Here is a 7,273-nt window from a genome sequence, read left to right as displayed (position 1 = left end):
TACGGCTTTCTTTTCTCCTTTCGGGGAAGGACTGGATCTCCAGTGGATCTCGCAAGGACTATCTTTCTTTGTCCCTTAACTGGGGCTCCAAAGCTCATCACCTTCCCCGTCTTCGGTGGACGATGGTTGGGGTGATTCCCCCCACTACAAACCAAGGCATCTTAAACGGCCAAGAGCCGCAGTTGTTGGGAATTACCTCCAGGGGGCGACCTTGCACTGTCTTTCCCTGCTGATCAGCCATCCTTATATTTATTTTCTCTTTAATTTTTTTTTTTTACGGGTTGCTATTTGCAAAGCACAAAAGAGCCAGCCTGGATGAAGAAAGTGCTTATCCACCCCAACTCTGCTTCTTTTTTTCAGGAAGGGTTTCCCTTTTTAATTTCTTTTTCCTCTAGACTTGTTTTATCCACCTTTTCATTACACTGGGGGTTTGTTTTTCCGAATTGGTAGTGGAGGGTTTTGCCTTCCAAAGTCAGACCTTCACACACTTGGGGTTGGGTGGGGGGCTCACGCTGAAAGAGCAAACAGAAAAGGGGGCAGAAGAAGTTTCAGCCTGATAATGTAATACATCTACAGTGGTACCTCTACTTACGAACTTAATTCGTTCTGTGACCAGGTTCTTAAGTAGAAAAGTTTGTAAGAAGAATCAATTTTTCCCATAGGAATCAATGTAAAAGCAAATAATGTGTGTGATTGGGGAAATCACAGGGAAGGTGGAGGCCCTGCTTCCTCAGGAGATTCCTAGAGAGGCCCCATGGAGGCTTCTCCCCACCTTTTCCGGCCCTGTTTCCCCCCAGGAGATTCTTAGAGAGGCCCCATGGAGACTTCTCCCCACCTTTTCTGGCCCTGTTTCCCCCCAGGAGATTCCTAGAGAGGCCCCATGGAGACTTCTCCCCACCTTTTTCCTGTTTCCTCCCGGGTGATTCCTAGAGAGGCCCTATGGAGGCTTCTCCCTGTTTCCTCCCGGGAGATTCCTAGAGAGGCCCCACGGAGGCTTCTCCCTGTCTTTTCCAGCCCTGTTTCCTCCCAGGAGATTCCTAGAGAGGCCCCACGTAGGCTTCTTCCTGCCTTTTCCAGCCCTGTTTCCTCCCAGGAGATTCCTAGAGAGGCCCCACGGAGGCTTCTCCCTGCCTTTTCCAGTTACAATTTCAGAGGCTCGGGTTTGTAAGTGGAAAATAGTTCTTAATAGTTCTTTTCTTATCTAGAAAAGTTCGTAAGTAGAGGCGTTCTTAGGTAGAGGTACCACTGTATTCATTTGGGTCTCTGGTTGATTTCTAATGCGTACCCAGGCTTTATTTTGTTCTTCTACTGTTTTTGCACAAAAAGGGCTTCTTTTTTTTTTTTTTAGAGGAATAATGCTGTGACAGGCTAATGGTGCCCTGAGCAATTCCGTACTGGTCCAGTTTTTGCTTTTTCCAAATGTCCCTAGCGGGCATTTAGACTCGGCTGGTTTGCAGCATTTTTGAGATCCGCGATCTGATATTCTCTTCTGGCTCTCCAAAGGACCTGCAAGTCCAGCTTAAATTAGATTCCCCGTCCTCCTCCCCCCCTCCTTTCAAAACCGTGAAAACTCAAGCTGCAATGGCTTCTATTCCATTGGATGTTTCTGAAACTTTTGAGGCTGGTGGTAGCTTTTTGAGTAGGACCCTGCCGTGGTTTTTTGAAAAATGCGACAAGGCACACGAGGTCGATTCTGAACTGCAGCAGACAAATGGGGCATGCACCTTGTAGGCCCCGTGTATCAAGAAACAGAATGACAGGGTGCCTCATTGAATCCCTGAGAATCCGACACTAAATAGACGCCCCCTCCTGATATTTCGCAATTTGGAGATCTCTGCTTAGCTTCAGGTCTGGAATGGAGATAATTAAACCGGCCAAACCAGTTTCTATCAATGCATTTTTGTAAAAAATGCAGGCAGCTTTCTGTTTCCAGAGGAGTGTTTAAACCAGTGATGGTGGACCTTTTTTCCCTCGGGTGCCGAAAGAGTGTGCACGCACACTATTGCACATGCGCGAGTGCCCACACCCATGATTCAATGCCTGGGGCGGGCGAAAACAGCTTCCCCCAGCCCCCAAGGCCCTCTGGAGGCTGAAAACAACCTATTTTCCAACTTTTGGTGGGCCCAGTGGACTCAGTCTTTTGCCCTCCCCAGGCTCTAAAGCAGACCTTGGCAAAGTGCTTCCCGCCTGCTGTCTGTGACCGGCCCGCGGAGGTTGGAAGGAAGGAAGGAAGGAAGGAGAAATGGAGGGAGGAAGGAAGGAGAAATGGAGGGAGGAAAAGGAAGGAAGGTGAAGTGGAGGGTGGAAGGAAGGAGAAATTCTCTTTCCATCCCCTTTTGCAAAAGTCCAATAAATGCTCATTTTTTTAAATTGTTCATTGGTTTCATTGGCCTTTTCAAGAAATTTTTAAGTAAACCCCCCACCCCACCTCTCAGGGGGGGGGAAAGGGAGGAGGAGGAAGAAAAGGAATCCAAAGTTACTTTCAGGCAAAAGCCTCCACTATGTTTTCTCAACTGACAATGTAGGTCAGTGGAAGAGAGGCACTTGAAAGGGATATTTTGAAAGAGAAGTAAAGAACTGCCCTAAAGCAGAAATAAAAAGCAGAGAAAATCAGAGAGACAGAAGCTTCTCTCCATCTGGGGAAGGAAGGAAGGAAGGAAGGAAGGAAGGAAGGAAGGAAGGAAGGAAGGAAGGAGAAATGGAGGGAGGGAGGAAGGAAGGGGTGGGCAATTAATTTATAATTATAATGTAATTATAATATATAATTATATAAATATAATACAATATAATCTATAATATAATTTATTTATAATTTATAATATAATATAATATAATTTATAATATAATTAACTCGGTTCTACTCAATAATATACAGTATTGGGTAGAACTGAGTTAATTATATTAATCCGGCCCTCTAAAACCATCCCAATTTCTCATGCGGCCCCATGGCAAAATTAATTGCCCACCCCTGCTCTAAAGGCTTCCCTGGAGCCAGTGGAGGATAAAAACGCCCTCCCTATTCCCCCCCAGAGGCTCTCAGGAAGCCAAAAACACCCTTCCAGAACTTCTGTGCGACCAAAAATCAGCTGGCTGGCACACACATATGCGCTGTAGCCGAGCTAGGGCAAGATATGGCTCCGCATGCCACCTGTAGCACCTGTGCCATCGGTTCGCCATCACTGGTTTAAACCATCCTATGATCCTGGTGGAAATTTATTTATTAGATTTGTATGCTGCTCTATTCCTGTTTTGTTAGGTCAGCGTGAACTTTGTAGAATAGAATAATTTCTTGGCCAAGTATGATTAGACACACAAGGGATTGGTTTCCCGTGGGTAAATCCCAACCCCGGCTTCTTTGAAACCATCCCACAAATTGAATTTCCCACAATGCTTAGCGCCCACACCAGGATGGGAGGTTTGAAAGGATGCTGCGGATAGCCTTATAGGCCAGGCGATGGACACGGAAACCCCCCTCCCTTCTTGAGGATAATTTATGTCATTTCCAAACTCCCTTCCTCCCCCCCTCCAAAAAACCCCCAACCACCAAGCAATAATGGCTTTTGAGGGCCTTGGCTTTGGGCCCACAACCTTGATTGTCTATGTCACTCTGTGTTGTACATAATTGGATGAACGGTTTTTCATCGTTGTCAAATATTTTATTTTTAAATGGGTGCTGTTGCAGCATCGACTCAGGGAATCGGGGGGGGGGGGGTGTTGTTGTTAGCAGTTAAGGAGGGTTGTGTCTGGAGAAGAGGCATTGGCAACCTACCCCCACCCCCACCAAGACTCCTCTTAATTCTGTTCTGAATGGAGGCATGACGGATCGCCCGCTCACAACCTCCCTGCAGTCTTCTTCCCATGCAAAAAAAAGATCCCATTTTATTGGCAGTTCTGTGTTAACAAAAACGTCAGAAGAGAAGGATTTAGGGGTAGTGATTTCTGACCCTCTCAAAATGGGTAAACAGGGTAGTCAGGCAGGAGGGAAAGCGAGCAGAATGCTTGGCTGCATAGCTAGAGGTATAACAAGCAGGAAGAGGGAGATTGTGGTCCCGCTGTATAGAGCGCTGGTGAGACCCCATTTGGAATACGGTGTTCAATTCTGGAGACCTCACCTACAAAAAGATATCGATAAAATTGAACGGGTCCAAAGACGTGCTACAAAAAGGGTGGAAGGTCTTAAGCCTAAAACTTATCAGGAAAGACTTCTGTATAGTCTGGAAGACAGAAGGGAAAGTGGGGGACAGGATCGAAACATTTAAATACGTGAAAGTGTTAAATAAGTTTCAGGAGGGAAGTCTTTTTAATAGGAAAGTGAACCCAAGGACAAGGGGACACAATCTGAGGCTAGTTGGGGGAAATAACGTAAGAAAATATTATTTTACTGAAAAAATAGTAGATGCTTGGAACAAACTTCCAGCAGACACGGTTGGTAAATCCACAGTAACTGAACTTAAACATGCCTGGGGTAAAATAAAATACAGGAAATAATCTAAGGGCAAACTAGGTGGACCACGAGGTCTTTTTCTGCCGTCAATCTTCTATGTTTCTATGTTTCCACAGGAACCCAACCCCCACCGGCTTCCAAAATTTTTTTGGGGGGGAACCAGTTTCAATTTTTCCTGTCCATTCAAAGATTTTGACTTTGCTGGCCAGGGGGGTGGTCATATTTTGCCTCCCCAGCCCTGCTCCAAAGGGGTTTCTTTCGGGGGTTAATTACCCCCCAACGAGAGGGGAGCCCTGCTTGCGGTTTATTCCCCCCACCCCCAATTTTTTTTTTTACAATTTTTGCAGAGGGCCAAACTGGTACTGTACTGTCCATGGTCCTGATTTCTCTGCATTGCTGCACAGTGCATAGGATTTCTATGCATTGCTTCTCCCATCCAACTCTGTTCTGAGTATGCGTATACTGTATCTCCTTTGGTGTGTCAGTCACAAGCTGGAAGAGGGGGAGCCGAAAATATTTGGGATCTTCTGCAGAAGAATTGAGGAAGGGGACGGAAATGTGCCATTGGCTGATAATGTCTAATAAACACGAGTGCTTCCTCCGGTAAGGGTTTTTTTTCGCCTCTGTTGCGGATCGTTGCCTTGGCTCAACGTAGCTCCCAAAGCTGCAGATAAATCAGGACAGAGGAGTTATAGGAGGACGAAAGGGCAGAGGGATAGCCCCATCTCCCTGGCATGCAAACATATAAGCTCGTCCCGCTCTGATTGAGATGTACGTAGAGGGCTCCCCCTATGCCTCACTGACCGCAGTTTGCTTAGAGATGGTCTGACATCATCCTGAGTCTCAGGAGAATTGTGGCATAGAAATTGAACTAATTATTAATTATTGGATGGATGGATGGATAGATAGATTAGATAGATAGATAGAGATGGATGGATGGAGTTGGATGGATAGATAGAATATAGAAGATAGAGTGATAGAACATGGAAGATAGATAGATAGATAGATAGATAGACTGACAGACAGACTGACAGACAGAAAGAAAGGAAAGAAAGAAAAAAAGATGTGGAGTGATTGATAGAATATGGAAGATAGGTAAATGGATGGAGTTGGATGGATAGATAGAATATAGAAGATAAAGTGATAGAATATGGAAGATAGATAGATAGATAAATAGATAGATAGAAAGAAAGCTATGGAGTGATTGATAGAATATGGAAGATAGATAAATGGAAGGAGTTGGATGGATAGATAGAATATAGAAGATAGATAGAAAGAAAGAAAGAAAGAAAGAAAGAAAGAAAGAAAGAAAGAAAGAAAGAAAGAAAAAGATGTGGAGTGATTGATAGAATATGGAAGATAGATAAATGGATGGAGTTGGATGGATAGATAGAATATAGAAGAGTGATAGAATATGGAAGATAGATAGAAAGAAAGAAAGATATGGAGTGATATGGAAGATAGATAAATGGATGGAGTTGGATGGATAGATAGAATATATAAGATAGAGTGATAGAATATGGAAGATAGATAGATAGATAGATAGATAGATAGATAGATAGATAGATAGAAAGAAAGAAATGGTTCTTAAGAAGAGGCAAAAAAAATCTTGAACACCCAGTTCTTATCTAGAAAAGGTCTTAAGTAGAGGTACCACTGTATATACAACCAAAAAAAGGAGCTCTAAAGGGCAAATAGAATTCTTTATTGGCCAAGTGTGATTGGACACGCAAGGAATTTGTCTTTAGTGCACATGTTTTCAGTGTACATAAAAGAAATGATAAATTCATCAAGAATCATGGTGTGCAACACTTAACGATAGCTATAGGGTACCAATAATCATCTTTGTTGTTCTTCTCTGCCCCAGAAGTTCATTAGGAAAGCCCCCTGGCTTTTTCAAAGCAGTCCTGGGATTTTAAAATAAACAAGAATAACAGAATAAATATTTATTTATTTATTCTGTTATTATATCGGAATAATAAACAAGAGGGTTTCTAGTTGGAGATCTTCTAGTTCGACCTCAAACTATTTCAGATAAAATGGTTCTCCACTCTCTTCTTCAAAACCTCCAGGGATGGAGTGCAACTACACTACTCAAAAATAAATAAATAAAGGGAACACTCAAAGAACACTACATGGCATTGGGCCAGAATACATCCGGAACTGCCTTCTACCGCACAAATCCCAGCGGCCGATAAGGTCCCACAGAGTGGGCCTTCTCCGGGTCCCGTCAACCAAACAATGTCGTTTGGCAGGCCCCAGGGGAAGAGCCTTCTCTGTGGCGGCCCCGGCCCTCTGGAACCAACTCCCCCCAGAGATTAGAACGGCCCCCACCCTCCTTGTCTTTCGCAAACTACTTAAGACCCACCTTTGTCGCCAGGCATGGAGGAGTTAAGTTACTCTTTCCCCCTAGGCCATTACAAGTTATGCATGGTATGTTTGTGTGTATGTTTGGTTTTTTATAATAAGGGTTTTTTAGTTGTTTTTACTAATTGGATTGTTCATGTTGTTTTACCACTGTTGTTAGCTGCCCCGAGTCTGCGGAGAGGGGCGGCATACAAATCCAATAAATAATAATAATAATAATAATAATAACAACAACAACAACAACACATCCTAGATCTGAATGAATGAAATATTCTCATTGAATACTTTGTTCTGTTACAAAGTTGAACGTGCTGACAACATGTGAAATTGCTTCCTAAGTGGATAGTTTGATTTAACAGAGGTTTGATTTACTTGGAGTTATATTGTGTTGTTTAAGTGTTGCCTTTATTTTTTTTGAGCAGTATATTTCTGGAGGCAAGCCATTCCGCTGATTAATTTTTC

The sequence above is a fragment of the Erythrolamprus reginae genome, chromosome 8 (assembly GCF_031021105.1).
Source record: "Erythrolamprus reginae isolate rEryReg1 chromosome 8, rEryReg1.hap1, whole genome shotgun sequence".
Lineage (NCBI taxonomy): Eukaryota > Metazoa > Chordata > Lepidosauria > Squamata > Dipsadidae > Erythrolamprus > Erythrolamprus reginae.
The sequence above is the reverse complement of the archived record's forward strand: the minus strand, read 5'-3'. Positions refer to the sequence as shown.